Raw genomic sequence first — 19,357 nt, forward strand, 5'->3', positions numbered from 1 at the left:
GTTTGAACTTAACCAAATTACCTCAAATAAATTATTTAGTTTCTTGTTAAAAACTTTTATTATTGTAATGAGTAATGAAATGTTTTAACTAAAATTTAAGTGCTAGTAATATTTTTTAGAGACCGAGTTATCCGGTTCTACCGGTTTTATACCTATATAGTTTTGTTATAGTGATTGGTCTATTCAACTGAGTTATCCGGTTTAATCTGGTTTAGTCATGCGGTTCGACCAGTGACCCAATGGTTCGACCAATAAACTAGTGACCCAGTATTCTTACCGGTTTGATGACCGGTCCAATTTTTAAAATATTGATTAGTATACAAAATGTTTGGAGAAGTTTGTACATATTAAAATTAAAGGAGAGTTGCTGTCATTTTAACAAATCTTTTTATAGCAAAATAATATATAAAATTAAGAAGATAATATATATAAATTTTGTAATTGCAAAATAACATATATAAAATTAGGTAGAAAAACACCAAAATATACTAGATAATACTAACCAACAAATATAGAATAAGTGATACAGAAACAAATGCTAAGAAGCAACCCAAAAAAAAAAAAACAAAAACCCAGGAGAACAACGCGGAAAAAAACCCAAATTGCTAAAAACCACACCCGAAAGGTTTAGGTTAGATATCAAATCACCATCGACAAATTATAATCTCTAAGAGAAGCATTGAAAATCACAAAACAAAAGCAACCCCGAAATTAAGATAAAACACTCCATCCTCTGTTAGTTAAGGAAGATGATAGGATCCTAAAGTTAGTAAGAGAAAATACATGAGTTCACATGTGATCTACTTAAAACGATTTTTAAGTCAAAAAATACTCTTTCTCTCCACTTCTTTCACAATGTTTGAAGCACTAAAAAAATGCCATTGTTATGGACCATCCAAATAAACTAGACAACAACATAGTAAATTTATTTCTACCACTTGGTTATCAAAAAAATAATAATTTATTTCTACCACTTAAAGAGATGAAATACTAAAATACAAGAAGAACCCCTCCCAAACCAACTACTAAAAAATCATATACCACACAACCAAAGCAAGCTCCCAAGTGAGAAAAAGATAGGAAACCGACTCAAACTAACCCTCACACAGCGGACAAGATGTCCCATTAGGATACTAGCATCTAACTCAAGTAAATAATCAGTTTTTGTTGGTTTGTTATTCTTCACTATGTCATCATAATAAGAAATAAATGAGGCAATAAGAATTGGTAAAAAAACTCAATCAATTGTTCGTTTGAAGAAATCTGTAAAGATACATAACCCCAACTTTAAATGGTAAAAGCTTCGAAATCCCAACTTAGAATTTCTATCTAATAAGATGAGAGTTATTTTTAAAATGATTGATTTTCTCATGAAAAATTGAGTTTGCTACAATATGGATTGTACTTTGGTTATCATAGTAAATGAAAGGAAGCCAAGCACACCGAGCTTGTAAATCACAGATAAAAATGTAGCAGCGATTGTAGCTCAAATATTGCATCTTCCAAATAGTTAACTCTCTAGAAAAGAAAAAACCTCGATCTCGAGAATTTATGAGATATTGAAATACACAGGTAGTAGCATTAAAATGAAGATTAGTATGAGTAGTTAAGAATTGCCTTAATTATCGAGTAATAAAGGTAATATTTGGTTGAGTTGTTGTTAAGTAAAGTAATCTTCCAATGAATTTATGATGTAAAGAAACATAAAAAAGGGCTTGAAAAAGTAAAAAAAAAATTCTCTCTAGAAAGGGGTTGGGGTTTCTTCAATTTCGCCGTATGAGTGGCTGTCGAAACGAGCTGCAGAAGGATGATTTGAAGAATGTTTCGCATTATCGTCAACCTAGGTATTGGATGCCACGATGGGATTCTTTTCTGCTGGGGGTGGGTGAAATCGTAACCTTCCTCTTCAGAGTTCGGTGGTGACGTCGTTTCATATGTCGGAGTTTCCTGATTTTTCAAGTGCGAAGGATTTGTTTGACTTGTTTGGATGCATATGGAAGGTGGTGGAGGTCTCTATTTCTCCAAGGAGGAATAAGATTGGAAAACGTTTCGGATTTGCTCGATTTGTGGAGGTGGAAGATGGAAGAATATTAGCGGTTTGTCTGGATAATATTTCGATAGTGGGGAAGAAAATTCATGTCAAACTTCCTCATTTTTTGAGGGGTCAAGAGGGAGATGAAGGGAGGTCTGGTGTTCCGCAGAATGATAAGGGTGGCCATAATTTGAAGCTTGATTTTGAGAAGGGTAGTATTAGAGGTCGGGTTGATGCCAGAAGAAACTTTAGATCTTTCGCTGTGGTGGTAGCTGTTAGTTCTGAGAAGGCGGGGAGTAAGGTGGAAGAAGGTAATCAGTTCAATTTCAATTCGAAGGAGGAGTATAGAGAGAGGTTCAATAAGGCATACGTTGGTAAATTTCTCATCTCGGGTTCTGCTTATAACATTCAGATGCATTTGGAGATGGAGGGAGTCTTCGCCATTAAAGTCATTCCGTTGGGCGGTAATTTGTGCCTGCTTGAAGAATCAGAGGTGGGGTTCATTGAAGACTTAATAGGAGAGGGAGAAACCTGGTGGAGGAATTAGTTTAGTGAAGTTAAGAAGTTGGAAGAAGGGATGATAGATGATAGTAGAGATGTGTGGTTTAGAGTTTACGGTATTCCGGTACACGTTTGGAATTCTGAGTTCTTTATGGCGTTGGCTGAATCATGGGGATCTTTTATTTGTATTGATGATAATACTTCTAGAGGCGATGCTTTCGATGTCGCTAGGATCATGGTGAAGGTGTTTATTTGGTTCAATACTCCAGATTTCTTCACTACGATTATTGATGGGAAGGACTTCAAGCTCACGATTAGGGAAGACGCTTTGGGTCAGATTTGTTGTTATGTAGGTAACCAGAAAACTCATTCTTCTGATAATGTTTCTTCTAGTTCGGAAGAACTCTGGTGTGATGAGCTTTTACAATGGAAGGCGAATTGGGGATGGATTTCTCTAGTGATAGTATAGAACAATTTTCGGTTCATGATGATAGGGTGGAAATCGATAGAAAAATAGGCGACTTTGATAAGGAGTCCAGTGGTGAAGCTCAGGGCTGTTTCTCTGAGGCTTTGGGTGCCGGCAAAGTTACAGAGGCGGAGGTTGACGTTTCTTTATCAGGGGACGGTAAATTTGATAAAGCTATATTAAGGTTCCGTGAAGATGTTGACCCTGGTAAATCTGAAAATTTGGATGCTGTGGAAGTCCCTTCTCGTGCAGGGTCGTTTCAATCAGTTGTGGAATTCTCAATGGGTATTTTTGCGGTTAATAAAGGCCTGAAAGGCTAAAAAAATTGAAGTTGAAATTTTTGAATGATTTGGGAGGTATGTGTAAGGGTGGCAGTAGGAAAGGGAATGCTAGTTGGGGGGAGAATATGAACTTGTTGAATTGTGGAAGGAATACTAAAACATCAAGAATTATTACGAAGGGTAATAAAAGAGGAAACTTGTGATGAAAAATTTTGCGGAGTCGGGATGTCAATATTGCGGGAACCTTTTGGTGTATTATGGCGACCAAAAGGAGGAGTCCGATATTTGTAGAAATAATGGGAGACAATGGGAGTTCTGGGAGAATGACATAGGTGGTAAATTGTGGTCGGCTATAGTAGCTTTGGGAGTGGTTGATGCAGAGGGGCGAAGCAAGCATGTTAGTAGGATTAAAAAATTGGAACAAGGGAGAGGTAAAGGCGGGGAAGTTAGGAAGGAGATTTAAAAAGTTGTTTAATGATTATTGGTTCCATGAATATAAAAGGGGGAGTGAATACACTCAAAAGGATGAGAATAAAATTGTTGATCAAAAAGGGAAATACGGATATTTTTTTGTTACAAGAGACTAAGGTTACTTGTATGAATGAAGATGTGGCTAGAAGTTTTTGGAGTTCTTCGGAGGTTGGGTTTGCTTATTTTATGGAAGGCCGATAATTTGGAGGTTTTAAATAGCTTTAAAGGGGGGGGGGTTTCTTGGGGATCAAAGTTTGTTGGAAGAGCAATTTCTACTATGTGGTTAATATCTACTCGTCTTGTGAGTTGATTAAGAATAAATGTTTGTGGAATGATTTTTTAGTTTTGAAGGAGTCATTCAAAGATTGGTGAATGGATGATGGGAGGTGATTTTAATGCAATTAAAAATGGTGGATAAAGGAAAGGGAGGGCGGTGTTGGTGAATCATAAAGAAACAGAGTTATTTGCGGAGTTTATTAATAAAAGTTCTTTTGTGGATATCTCGTGTAAATAAAAAAGTTTTTGTGGTATCGTGGAGATGGCAAGGCGAGGAGTAGAGTTGACCGGTTTCTTTTGTCTAGCAACATGGTGAATAGATGGGATGTTATTGGTCAATTTATTGGTGATAGAGATATATCGAACCATTGTCCGATTTGGATAATGACGGACCATTCTAATTGGGGACCTAAACCGTTTATATTCAATAACGAATGGTTTTCTTTTGATTCTTTTCTTCCTTTTGTGGAGAAAGAGTGGAACAGTTTGAAGTTGGAAGGAAGAGGAGATTTTGTTTTAAAATAAAAGTTTATGCTTCTAAAAGATAAACTTAGAAGGTGGAACAAGGAGGTGTTTGGGAAGTTTGATTTGGAGATGGAGGAAGGGGTTTGGGAATTTTGATTTGGAGATGGAGGAACAGGTTCGGGAAATTAATATTTCCTATGAGAGGTTGGAATCCGACCCTAATTTTTCATTCACCAAAAATCTTGATTTTAGGAAGGAAGCTTGTAATAAATTTTGGAGGAATTTGAGGATTAAAGAAAATATGCTTTTATAAAAATCTAGATTGAGATGGATTAAGGAGGGGGACTCGGATAGTGGTTTTTTCCACAAGGTGATGAAACAAAGAAGAATACATAATTATATAGGCCCGATTCTTTCTTTGGGAGGTTTGGCGGAGTCGGTTGAGGAGGTTAGAGAAGCGGTTTCGATTTATTTTGGGAACAAATTTATTGAAACAGATGAGGTTAGACCTTTCCTGGATGGTATTTCTTGTAATACTAATAGTAGGGAGGATGCGTTGGATCTTGAGAAACCTTTTCTATAAAATGAAATCAAGGAGGCGGTTTGGGAGTGTGGTGTGGCGAAAAGTCCGGGTCCGAATGGTTACTCTTTTCTTTTTATACAAAATTGTTGGTATTTTCTTAAAGAATACTTTATTAATTTCTTCAATTATTTCTTTGTTGGAAGCTCTATTTCTAAGGTGATCACGTCATCTTTTTTGACTTTGGTTCCGAAGACTCATAATCCATTAAGCTTGGATGATTGTAGGCCTATTTGTTTGGTGGGGTGTATGTATAAAGTGGTGGCTAAGTTTTTGGCGGGAAGGTTAAAATGTGTTTTAAATTCTATCATTTCTCCATGCCAGAGTGCTTTTGTTCCCGGTAGACAATTCTTAGAAGGAGTGTTAGTGGCGAATGAAGCGGTGGACTATGCTAGAAAAGAATGTAGTAATTGCATTTTTTTTAAAGTTGATTTCGAAAAGGCGTATCATAAGGTTAGTTGGATTTTCTTACGGTATATGTTTAAAACGATGGGTTCGGGAAAAAATGGATGAAGTGGATGGAGTTATTGGTTTTCACAAGTAATATGTTGGTGCTTGTTAATGGGTGTCCAACTAAGGAGTTTGTTGTTTCTAGAGGGTTGAGGCAAGGTGATCCTCTTTCACCTTTTATTTTTGTTTTGGTGGCGGAAGGCCTTACAGGTCTAGTGAGACAATCTATTGAAATCAGGGAATTTCAAAGATTTTCTATTAAGGGGCCTTGTTAGGTGGACATTCTTCAATTTGCGGATGATACTTTAATAGTGGGAGATGGTAGTTGGAAACACGTTTGGGCGATTAAGGCAGTGCTTCAGACTTTTGAACTTGTTTTGGGTCTTGGAATCAATTACCACAAAAGTAAATTGATAGGCATTAATTATAACAATCGTTTTTTGGAAGCGGTGTCTCACTTTCTTTCTTGTAAGACGGAGGAGAGCAAATTTTATTTTCTTGGTATTCTTATAGGTTTCAATCCTAGAAAGGAAGCTACTTGGAATCCTCTTTTGTTAAAGATGAAGAATCGTTTGGAGGGGTGGACGAATCGCTTCTTAAATTTGGGAGGTAGAATTACTCTTTTGAATTCTGTGCTTAGTTCGTTAACTATTTTCATTATTGGGGGGGGGGGATGGAGGAAAAAAAAGGAAAATTCATTAGATAAAGCGGAAGTATGTCAACTTACCTTTTGAGAAAGGGGAGTTAGGTGTGTTAGAACAAGATTTGTTCTGATCAATATTCTATGTTTTGATGATAACATTATATATGAATTTTGTATAAGATAATGTGGTACTCTAATCCTCTGCATTTTCCATTTCAGGAAATACATAAAGAGTATGCCCAAATCAGCGCTCAGAAGCACTGACTCTGAAGGTTCTGGATGGCTATATCAGAACATGCTCTGGCAAGACATTAGAAGATGTTCAAACAGAATCAGAACATGAACTGAAAGCATCAGAAGAACAAAGTCAGAAGCAGAAGTTCTGAAGTTCTGATTGGTATCACGCTCAAGCTCTTCAAAGTCAGAAGACAAGAAGATGCTCTGCACCAAGCTGTTGACTCTGATATTCAAAGGTTGTTATATACAAAATCTGAGTCCAGAAGAAAGTACAAGATGAAAGACTGAAACGTCTAATCTCTGACTGACAAAAGGAACGTTAGAAGCTACAAAAGGCAAAGTCAATAAAAGCAGGAAAAGCAAGGCTCGAGGTAGCTGACAAAAGTGTGAAACATTAAATGCAGAGCTGTACTATTCACGCAAATCATTAAATGCTCCCAACGGTCATTTCCTCTCAACGCCTATAAATATAAGTTCTGATCAGAAGCAAAGTAGAACACTTGTGCATAATACTGAAACACTGTCAAATTCAAATCTCACGAACTTCATCTTCAACCTCACAAACTCTTGTAATATTTAGTGAGTGTTAAGCTTAGAACTTAAGAGAAATAACACTGTTGTGATTACAGCTTTATTAGAAGCAATCTTACTCTTGTAAACATTATTTTACATTGTTTGTAAAAGGTTCCTAGAGTGATCAAGTTGTGATCAGTAGACTCTAGAAGAATTCCTAGAGTGATCAAGTTGTGATCTGTATAATCTAGAAGACTTAGAAGTTTTTTAAGTGGATAACCATTGTAATCAGTTAGATTAGTGGATTAAATCCTCAGTTGAGGTAAATCACTCTAAGGGGTTGGACTGGAGTAGTTTCGTTAACAACGAACCAGGATAAAAATAATTGTGTTAATTGTTTTTATCTTACAAGTTTTTGAAGTCACACTTATTCAAACCCCCCCCCCCCTTTCTAAGTGTTTTTCTATCCTTCAATTGGCATCAGAGCACCGGTTCTAGGTGCAGGTACTTAACCGTGTTAGATAAAAGATTCAGGGAGAAAAACACAAAGTCAATATGGTTGAAACAACTTCATCTACTCCTACACCTTAACAAAACAACAATTGTAATGGAAGCAATAGTTTTAATGGCTATAATAGACCACCTGTTTTTTATGGTGAAAACTTTGAATACTGGAAAGATAGACTCGAAAGTTACTTTCTTTGTCAAGATGGTGACTTATGGGATCTAGTGCTGGGTGGTTACACACATCCTGTAAATGCTCAAGGTGTCAAGGTGTCTAGACAAGCCATGAGTGATGCTCAAAAGAAAGACTTCAAGAATCATCACAAGTTTAGAACTATATTGCTGAATGCTATTTCTCATGCTGAATATGAGAAAATAACAAACAGAGAAACTGCTCATGACATCTTTGAATCATTGAAGATGACTCATGAAGGTAATGCCCAAGTCAAGGAGACAAAGGCTCTTGCTTTAATCCAGAAGTATGAAGTTTTCAAGATGGAGGAAGATGAAAACATTGAAGCTATGTTTTCAAGATTCCAGACTCTGACTGCTAGATTAAGAGTGCTTGACAAGGGATATACAAAGGCTGATCATGTCAAGAAGATCATCAGAAGCTTGCCCAGAAGATGGGACCCAATGGTGACTGCATTCAAGATTGCTAAGAATTTGAATGAAGTTTCTCTTGAAGAGCAGATCAGCGCCCTGAGGAGTCATGAAATAGAGCTGGATGCAAATGAACCTCAGAAGAAAGGTAAGTCAATTGCATTAAAATCTAATAATAAAAAATGCACTAACGTTTTTCGGGCTGAAGAAGAAGATTCTGAAGAGTCAAAATCAGAAGAAGATGAACTCTCTTTGATCTCCAGAAGAATAAATCAACTCTGGAAGTGTAAGCAAAGAAAGTTCAAGAACATCAGAAGTTCCAAAAGGCCTGAAAGAGGAGAATCTTCTGGACACAGAAGATCTGACAAGAAGAAGGTGACGTTTTTTGAATGCAAAGAGCCAGGACATTACAAGAATGAGTGTCCAGAGCTTCAAAGGGAAAAGCCCAAGAAAAAGTTTGAAAAGAAGAAAGGTCTTATGGCTACTTGGGATGACTCAGATTCTTCTAATCAAGAGTCAGACTCTAAAGATGAGCAGGCAAACATAGCACTGATGGCCACTGCTAATGATGAATTAGAATCTACATCAGAATCAGACTCAGACTCTGAAGAGGTATTTTCTGAACTTTCTAGAGATGAGCTAGTTTCCAGCTTAACTGAAATTCTGGAAATCAAGGCTAAACTTAGTATCAAATACAAAAAGCTGAGAAAGCTCTTTGCATCTGAAACTAAGAAGCTTGAAATAGAAAATGCTGAACTTAAAGAAAAGCTTTTAAAACTATCTAAAGATGCCGAGTCATCTTCTAGTTCAGAAAAGTCTATTCCAAGTGTGAACAATATTCTTAAGGAATATGACTTGAGTTTCAGGAAGTTTCTATCTAGAGGTATTGGAAGAAGTCAACTTGCCTCTATGATATATGGAGTTAGTGGAAACAAGAGAATTGGTATAGGCTATGAGGGTGAAACCCCATATAACCTTGAACCGATTGATGAGATGAAAATCACATACAAACCTCTGTATGATCAATTCCAGTTTGGCCATTCTCATGATATAAAGCTCACATATAATTCTAAGAGTTTTCATTTGACACACACCAAAAAGTATGTTACACATCCTAGAAAATATCATGCTGCTAAGAATAAAGAATACCATGTCGTACCTCCTCTTAATCTTCATGCTAACGCTCAGTTCAATCAGAACTTGTGGAGAACTAACCCAAAAGGACCCAAGAAAATGTGGGTACCTTAGGAAAAGATTATACATGTTGCAAATATCCTTGGCAGCCAAAAAGACAAAGGAAAACATGTCATGGTACCTGGACTCTGGGTGCTCGCGACACATGACAGGAAAAAGGTCTATGTTCCAAGACCTGGAGCTTAAATCTGCTGGAGAAGTCAAGTTTGGAGGGAACCAAAAAGGCAAGATTATTAGTTCTGGAACCATTTGGATTGATCATCTGCATAAGTTTGATTCTAAGACTCAGAAGTGTTTTCTACTTGGATATTCTGAACGCTTAAAAGGCTATATAGTATACAATAATAAAACTCTTGTAGTTGAAGAATCAATCAATGTTAGATTTGATGATAAGCTTGGTCTTGAAAAGCCAAAGCAGTTTGAGAATTTTGCAGATATTGAAATCTCTAACTTAGATCATGAAGAACCCAGAAGCAAAGTTTCAGAAGATCAAGTTGTTGCTTCTTTGGAGAATCTCATAATATTTGAAGAGCCAACACCCAGAAGATCTTCTAGACTCAACACTGCTCATCCAGAAGATGTTATCATTGGAAAGAAGGATGATCCTATCAGAACAAGAGCATTCTTTAAGAACAATGCAGAATGTCAATTTGGTCTAGTATCTCTGACCGAGCCAACTTCTGTTGATCAAGCTCTAGAGGATGCTGAATGGATAATTGCCATGCAAGAAGAACTTAATCAGTTTACAAGGAATGATGTTTGGGATCTAGTTCCAAGACCAAAAGGATTTAACATCATTGGAACTAAGTGGGTCTTCAGAAACAAGCTAAGTGAAAAAGGAGAAGTTGTAAGAAACAAAGCCAGACTGGTTGCTCAGGGCTACAGTCAGCAAGAAGGCATTGACTATACAGAAACCTTTGCACCAGTGGCCATGTTATAATCTATTCGTCTTCTAATTTCTTTTTCCACTCAGCATAACATCACTCTGTATCAAATGGATGTTAAGAGTGCCTTCTTAAATGGTTATATAGATGAGGAAGTACATGTCCACCAACCTCCTAGTTTTGAAGACTCTAAGTCTCCAGAACATGTTTTCAAATTAAAGAAATCATTATATAGCCTGAAGCAAGCTCCCAGAGCTTGGTATGAAAGATTAAGTTCTTTCCTTCTGGATAATGGTTTCACTAGAGGACAAGTGGATACAACTTGTTAGAAAAAGATTTGTTCTGATCAATATTCTTGTTTTGATGATAACATTATATATGAATTTTGTATAAGACAATGTGGTACTCTAATCCTTTGCATTTTCCATTTCAGGAAATATATAAAGAGTATGCACAATTCAACGCTAAGAAGCACTGACTCAGAAGGTTCAGGATGGCTACATCAGAACATGCTCTGGGAAGACATCAGAAGATGGTCAAGCAGAATCAGAACATGGACTATGAAGCATCATAAGAACATGAAGTCAGGAGCAGAAGCACTGAAGTTCTTATGGTATCACGCGCAAAGCTCTTCAAAGTCAGAAGACAAGAAGATGCTCTGCACCAAGCTGTTGACTCTGATATTCAAACGTTGTTATTCACAAACATGAGTCCAGAAGCAAGTACAAGATGACAGACTATTAAGTCTAATCTCTGACTGACAAAAGGAACGTTAGAAGCTACAAAAGGCAAAGTCAGTAAAAGCAGCAAAAGCATGGCTCGAGGTAGTAGACAAAAGTGTGAAACATTAAATGCAAAGCTGTACTATTCACACAATGCATTAAATGCAACCCAACATTCATCTTCTCAAACGCCTATAAATATGGAAGTTCTAATCAGAAGAAGAAAACCAACTCTTGCAAAATACTGAAACGCTGTCAAAATCAAAGCTCATGAACTTCATCTTCAACCTCACAAACTTTTGTAATATTTAGTGAATGTTAAGCTTAGAACTTAAGAGAAATATCACTGTTATGATTATAGCTTTATAAGAAGCAATTCATACTCTTGTAAACATTATTTTACATTGATTGTAAAAGGTTCCTAGAGTGATCAGTTAGATCAGTAGACTCTAGAAGACTTAGAGGTTATCTAAGTGGTGAATTCCTAGAGTGATCAATTTGTGATCTGTATACTCTAGAAGACTTAGAGGGTATCTAAGTGGATAACCATTGTAATCAGTTAGATTAGTGGATTAAATCCTCAGTTGAGGTAAATCACTCTAAGGGGTGGACTGGAGTAGTTTCGTTAACAACGAACCAGGATAAAAATAATTATGTTCATTGTTTTTATCTTACAAGTTTTTAAAGTCACAGTTATTCAAACCCCCACTTTCTAAGTGTTTTTCTATCCTTCAATTGGCATCAGAGCGACGGTTCTAGGTGCAAGCACTTAACAATGTTAGATAAAAGATTCAGGGAGAAAAATTCAAAGTCAGATGGTTGAAACAGCTACATCTACTCCTACACCTGAACAACACAACAATGGAAATGGAAGCAGTAGCTTCAATGTATATAATAGACCACCAGTCTTTGATTGTGAAAATTTTGAATATTGGAAGGACAGACTCGAAAGTTACTTTCTTTGTCAAGATGGTGACTTATGGGATCTTGTCTTGGATGGTTACAGACATCCAGTAAATGCTCGTGGAGTAAAGATGTCAAGACAAGAAATGAGTGATGATCAAAAGAAGCAAATCAAAAATCATCACAAGTCAAGGACTATTCTGCTGAATGCTATTTCTCATGCTGAATATGAGAAAATAACAAACAGAGAAACTGCCTATGACATCTTTGAATCCTTGAAGATGACCCCCGAAGGTAATGCCCAAGTCAAGGAGACAAAAGCTCTTGGTTTAATCCAGAAGTATGAAGCTTTCAAGATGGAGGAAGATGAAAACATTGAAGCAATGTTCTCAAGATTCCAGAATCTGACTGCTGGATTAAGAGTGCTTGACAAGGGATATACAAAGGCTGATAATGTCAAGAAGATCATCAGAATCTTGCCCAGAAGATGGGGCCCAATGGTAACTGCATTCAAGATTGCTAAGAATCTGAATGAAGTCTCTCTTGAAGAGCTGATCAGCGCCCTGAGGAGTCATGAAATAGAGTTGGATGCTAATGAACCTCAGAAGAAAGGTAAATCTATTGCTTTAAAATCAAATAATAAAAAATGTACTAACGCTTTTCAGGCTGAAGAAGAAGATTCTGAAGAGTCAGAATCAGAGGAAGAAGAAGATGAACTCTCTATGATCTCCAGAAGAGTAAATCAACTCCGGAAGAGCAAACAGAGGAAGTTCAAGAACTTCAGAAGTTCCAAAAGGCCTGAAAAGGGAAAATCTTCTGGACACAGAAGATCTGACAAAAAGAAGGTCACGTGCTTTGTGTAACACCCCATAATTTCAGTTTATAAATTTAATTTGGATTTAAATTAAACAATTGGAATTTTAGTATTTTATTTGGATTTAATTGGAAAATAATGGAATAAGAGTTATTGGGCTTATGGTGTGATGTTAGTAAAAGAGGGGTGTTATTTGGTTAGGCCTTTTTACTAAGTGGTGTTCATTTTATTTTATTTTTCATAAAATAAGAAAAGAACCATTTGGGAGAGAAAGAGGAAGAACACGTGAAAAGGGCAAGAGAAGAGAAAGAGGCAAGAACGTGAAACCGGAAGGAGAGCATCCAAGATATTCATCGAGGTAAGGGGGGACTCTTCCTTTTAGTATCTCTTATGTGGTCTTAGGTAATAGGTAGATTGATGTATGGTTTGGTTCAATTAGACATTGGGAATGTTAGGTTAGGGTGTTATAATTCGGATTGAATTGATGATAATTGTGTGAACTATTTGGTTAATAATGAGTTTAAATGATGTTTTATGGTGTATGATTGAATGTATGATGATTATATGCCTGTATATGATGTCTGGGGTCGATTTTGGACTGAAATTAGGTGGAATCGCAGAGTCTGTTGCAGACCTGAGAATTTCCGAAATTGCAGGTCCGCTGAGCGGAGGGGGGTCCGCTGAGCGGAGGTCCCAACATAGTTTGCTTCTATTTAACGTCGCTAGAGGTCCGCTGAGCGGAGGTCTGAAGGAATTCGCTTCTGCCTTGCATCGCTGAGCAAACCTTGCTGAACGAGAATTTTTCTAAAACTTAAAAATGGCTTATCTTTTGATCCGTGAATCCTTTCTTAGTGTCGTTTTGGGCGTTGTGCAAGTAATTGAATTTTTTATATGATGAATGATGAATATGGGCGGTGGCCGACTTTATTTCTTTAAAACCCGATTTAATTACTTGATGAGAATTGAACATTGTGTGCATATGAGATAGGTGTGACAATGTATTTGATGTGATGGTGAATTGGTTGTGATTATTATTATGATTGTGATGAATGCATGCCTATTTTATTTATGAGAAATCCTCTATTTTATTTGGTGTTGGATTATATTTCCATTTGATTATATGGATGATGTTTCTTATTCCGTTGTGATAAACATGATTGTGTTTTTGGTAAATCGTTTCCTAATGAAGCATGACTTGACCATGGTTGGTTTATTTATTTTAAATAATTGTGGCACCCTTGCGTTAATGTTTTTACTCTGATATATTTATTTAAATTCCCGCGGGGTTTAGAAGGGTGTTACACTTTGAATGCAAGGAGCCAAGACATTACAAGAATGAGTGTCCAAAGCTTTAGAGGGAAAAACCCAAGAAGAAGTTTCAAAAGAAGAAAGGCCTTATGGCTACTTGGGATGACTCAGATTCATGAGAATCAGAGTCAGACTCTGCAGACGAGCAGGCAAACATAGCGCTGATGGCTACTGTTGATGCTTAACCATAATCTACATCAGAATCAGACTCAGACTCTGAAGAGGTATTTTCTGAACTATCTAGAGATGAGCTAGTTTCCAGCTTAATTGAAATTCTGGAAATCAAGGAAAAACTTAGTATCAAATACAAAAACCTGAGAAAGCTCTTTGCATCTGAAACTAAGAAGCTTGAAATAGAAAATGTTGAACTCAAAGAAAAAGTTTTAAAACTATCTAAAGATGCTGAGTCATCTTCTAGTTCAGAAAAGTCTATTCCAAGCATGAACAATATTCTTAAGGAATATGACTTGAGTTTCAGGAAATTTCTATCTAGAGGTATTGGAAGAAGTCAACTTGCCTCTATGATATATGCAGTTAGTGGAAACAAGAGAGTTGGCATAGGCTATGAGGGTGAAACCCCATACAAACTTGAACCTGTTGATGATATGAAAATCACATACAAACCTTTGTATGATCAATTCAAGTATGGCCACTCCCAGGATATTAGGCTCACATCACATGCTAAGAGTTTCCACATTACACACACCAAGAAGCATGTGACACACACTAGAAAATATCACGTTGCTCAGAATAGGGAATATCATGCTGTACTTCCTGTTAATTTTCATGCTAAACCCAAGTTCAATCAGAACTTAAGAAGAACTAACAAAAAAGGACCCAAGAAATTATGGGTACCTAAGGAAGAGATTATTCCTGTTGCAGATATCCTTGGCAGCCAAAAAGACAAAGGAAAACATGTCATGGTACCTGGACTCTGGGTGCTCGCGGCACATGACGGGAAAAAAGGTCTATGTTCCAAGACCTGGTGCTTAAATCTGCTGGAGAAGTAAAGTTTGGAGGGAATCAGAAGGGAAAGATCATTGGCTCTAGAACCATAAGCATTGGTAACTCTCCCTCTATAACTAATGTTCTGCTAGTAGATGGATTAGCTCATAACTTATTGTCCATAAGTCAATTAAGTGACAATGGTTATGACATAATCTTCAATCAAAAGTCTTATAAAGCTATTAGTTAGAAGGATGGCTTAATCCTATTTACAAGCAAGAGAAAGAACAACATTTACAAGATTGATCTTCAAGATCTTAAGAATCAGAAGGTCACTTGCCTTATGTCTGTTAGTTAAGAGCAGTGGGTCTGGTCCAGAAGATTAGGCCATGCTAGTTTGAGAAAGATTTCTCAGATTAACAAATTTAATCTGGTCAGAGAACTCCCTAATCTGAAATACAAATCAGATGCTCTTTGCGAAGCATGTCAGAAAGGGAAGTTTTCCAAACCTGCATTCAAGTCTAAGAATGTTGTCTCTTCCTCTAGGCCGCTAGAACTTCTGCACATTGATCTGTTTGGGCCAGTCAAAACAGCATCTGTCAGAGGGAAGAAATATGGGTTAGTCATCGTAGACGACTATAGCAGATGGACATGGGTAAAGTTCTTGAAACACAAGGATGAGTCTCATACTGTGTTCTTTGACTTCTGCACTCAGATTCAATCTGAGAAAGAGTGTAAAATCATAAAGGTCAGAAGTGATCATGGTGGCGAATTTGAGAACAGATTCTTTGAGATTTATTTCAAAGAAAATGTTATTGCCCATGATTTCTCTTGCCCTAGAACTCCACTGCAAAATGGAGTTGTAGAGCGAAAGAATAGGACTCTACAAGAAATGGCCAGAACCAAGATCAATGAAACCAATATGGCTAAGCATTTTTGGGCAGAAGCAATTAACACAGCGTGTTATATTCATAATAGAATCTCTATAATACCTATTCTAAATAAGACTCCTTATGAATTGTGGAAGAACAGAAAGCCCAACATTTCTTATTTCCATCCATTTGGATGTATATGTTATATTCTGAACACTAAAGATCATCTGCATAAGTTTGATTCGAAGGCACTGAAGTGTTTCCTTCTTGGATATTCTGAATGCTCTAAAGGCTACAGAGTATACAATACTGAAACATTGATTGTTGAAGAATCAATCAATATCAGATTTGATGATAAGTTTGGTCTTGAAAAGCCAAAGCAGTTTGAGAATTTTGCAGATATTGAAATCTCTAATTCAGAATCTGAAAAAACCAGAAGCAAAGTGTCAGAAGATCAAGTTGCTACTTCATTAGAGAATCTCAGAATTTCTGAAGAGCCAACTATCAGAAGATCTTATAGACTCAACTCTGCTCACTCAGAAGATGTTATCATTGGGAAGAAAGAAGATCCTATCTGAACAAGAGCATTCCTTAAGAATAATGCAGAATGTCAATTTGGTCTAGTATCTCTCATTGAGCCAACTTCTGTTGATCAAGCTCTGGAGGATGCTGACTGGATAATTGCCATGCAAGAAGAACTAAATCAGGTTACAAGGAATGATGTATGGGATCTTGTTCCAAGACCAAAAGGATTCAACATCATTGGAACTAAGTGGGTCTTCAGAAACAAGCTAAGCGAAAAAGGAGAAGTTGTAAGAAACAAAGCCAAACGGGTTGCTCAGGGCTATAGTCAGCAAGAAGGTATTGATTATATAGAAACCTTTGCACTAGTGGCCAGGTTAGAATCTATTCGCTTGTTAATTTCTTTTGCCACTCAGAACAACATCACTCTGTATCAGATGGATGTTAAGAGTGCCTTCTTAAATGGTTATATAGATGAGGAAGTATATGTCCACTAACCTCCTGGTTTTGAAGACTCTAAGTCTCCAGAACATGTTTTCAAATTAAAGAAATCATTATATGGCCTGAAGCAAGCTCCCAGAGCTTGGTATGAAAGATTAAGTTCTTTCCTTCTGGATAATGGTTTCACTAGAAGATAAGTGAATACAACACTCTTCTGTAAAACCTTTAAAAAGGATATTTTAATTTTCCAAATATATGTTGATGATATTATATTTGGAACATCTAATGCTACACATGGAAAGGAGTTTGCTGAATCTATGCAGGCTGAGTTTGAAATGAGCATGATGGGAGAACTCAAGTACTTCCTTGGGATCCAGATCAATAAAAATTCCGATGGAACCTATGTTTATCAGACCAAGTATGTGAAAGAACTTCTAAAGAAGTTTAATCTTTCAGAAAACAAAGAAGCAAAGACTCTTATGCATCCAACGTGTGTTCTAGGTAAGAATGAGGTAAGTAAGAAGGTAGATCAAAAGCTCTATAGAGGTATGATTTGATATCTACTATATCTTACTGCTTCTAGACCTGATATTTTATTCAATGTTTGTCTGTATGCAAGATACCAATCAGATCCTAGAGAATCTCACTTAATTGCTGTTAAGAGAATTCTGAGGTATCTGAAAGGTACTACTAATGTTGGTTTAGTCTACAGAAGATCTGAAGAATACAACTTAGTAGGATTCTGTGATGCTGATTACGCTGGAGATAGAGTTGAAAGGAAAAGTACTTCTGGAAGTTGTCAATTTCTTGGAAGTCATCTGATCTCCTGGTACAGCAAGAAGCAAGCTACAATTGCCCTCTCTACAACAGAAGTAGAATATGTTGCTGTTGCTGGATGTAGTATACAGATGCTCTGGATGAAGAGTCGGTTAGAAGATTATCAGATATATGAAAGTAAAATTCCTCTCTTCTGTGATAATACTTCTGCTATTTGTTTATCTAAGAATCCAATCTTACATTCCAAAGCTAAACATATTGAGATTAAACATCATTTCATTAGGGACTATGTTCAGAAGGGTGTTCTATCTTTAAACTTTGTTGATACAGACCATCAATGGCCTGATATCTTTACAAAACCCTTGCTGAAGATAGGTTTAAGCTCATTCTGAAGAATATCAGTATGGATTTATGTCCAGAGTGAAAGGATGAGAAGTTCTAATATATGGATTAGATTTGAAATGATCATTTATTTTATTATAAGAAGTTCTGAAAATGTTGATCAGTTAGATATTCTGATTCTGTTATTACTAACGTTTCATATGTCTAAGTTGATTCAGAATCTCTTTTAAAGCAAAACAGTTGTCACCAGCTATTCTAGAAGATGAACACGTGTTCACTCTGAAGGGATAAGCATGCGTGTAGTTGATGAGACGCCTCCCTAGGTAATTGTGCAAACCATTTCAAATATCACGTTTTACCCTAACGTCACTCAACATTAAATGCATTTGATTCTCTGCATTCTGTAACTGTTCATTCTCAGAATTTAATTTCATATTGTTTCAAATCCGTGTCTATTTATACACCTCTCATAATCTCATTTTCTCTTTTCACGCATTCATTCTGTCTTGTTTATGCATTTCTGTAACCTTTTCTCTCTCTTCTTAAACCTTAAAAGAAAACCCAAAAATCTCAGAAGTGCTTCCATGGCTTCCTCCTCTTCTCATAATGCTAGTTCATCTCCTCAGCAACAACATCACAATGAACAAGAATAAGAGCAACAACTCATTCCTAAAATCACATATTCAATTCCACTGGATCAGTTGGAAGTCATCTGTGAGTTAATGGTGGATGTTGATAATCTGGAAGAGCATGAAATTCATCTTAAAGAGAATTTGGTGTTTCAAGGATGGGCACCATTGTTTTATGAGTTCCGTGGACCAGTTTATCTAGACCTTGTGAAGGAATTCTGGATTCATGCAACGATTATTCCTAAAGCTATTGTCTCTTTCGTTCATGGTAGATTCTTCCCCATCACTGAAACCACCTTGAGAATGCTATTTAGGTTGATAAATTCTGGAGGTGAGACTAAAGCAACTCCAAGAACAGATTGGGATGTTGTCTACGCTGAAATCTTTACAAATGGGAAGAAATCAAAGAAAGTTAAGGATCTGAAGAACATATACAAGATATGGACAAAGATTCTCCTAGGTTGTTTCTACCACAGGAAATCAACCAGTTCATCTGACTTCATCAAAAGAGACCAACAATACATCTTGTATTGCCTTGGTACGCAGAAAAAAGTGGATATCCCTTTCATAATTTTCAATCACTTGTGGAATGCTGTGAAAGATTCTAGAGATGAAAACAGAATGAAACATAAGAGGAATGTTATTCCTTTTGGAAGGATCATTACAAATCTTCTGGTTCAAACTAAGATGGTTGAACAGTTGGAATATGCTGGAGTAATCAACAACCCTTACACCATTATTGGGAGTGCTCTGAACGCTCATACTTTGAAGAAAATGGGCTTAATTCAAGCAATTGATTCTACTCCTCAAGCAAATCCAAATGTTAGAAACAGAAGAGGTCCGGTTTTAGCTGATTTTGAGATGTTCTTCCAAAATGAACAACCAGGTGTTAAGGTTCATTATCTTAATATTCTCAAACAAGACGGTTCTGTAAATGCTCCAATTGGGATAAGCAAGCAGAAGCTTCTGACTACTAAGGGTG

Source organism: Vicia villosa, unplaced genomic scaffold (assembly GCF_029867415.1).
Source record: "Vicia villosa cultivar HV-30 ecotype Madison, WI unplaced genomic scaffold, Vvil1.0 ctg.000474F_1_1, whole genome shotgun sequence".
Taxonomy (NCBI): domain Eukaryota; kingdom Viridiplantae; phylum Streptophyta; class Magnoliopsida; order Fabales; family Fabaceae; genus Vicia; species Vicia villosa.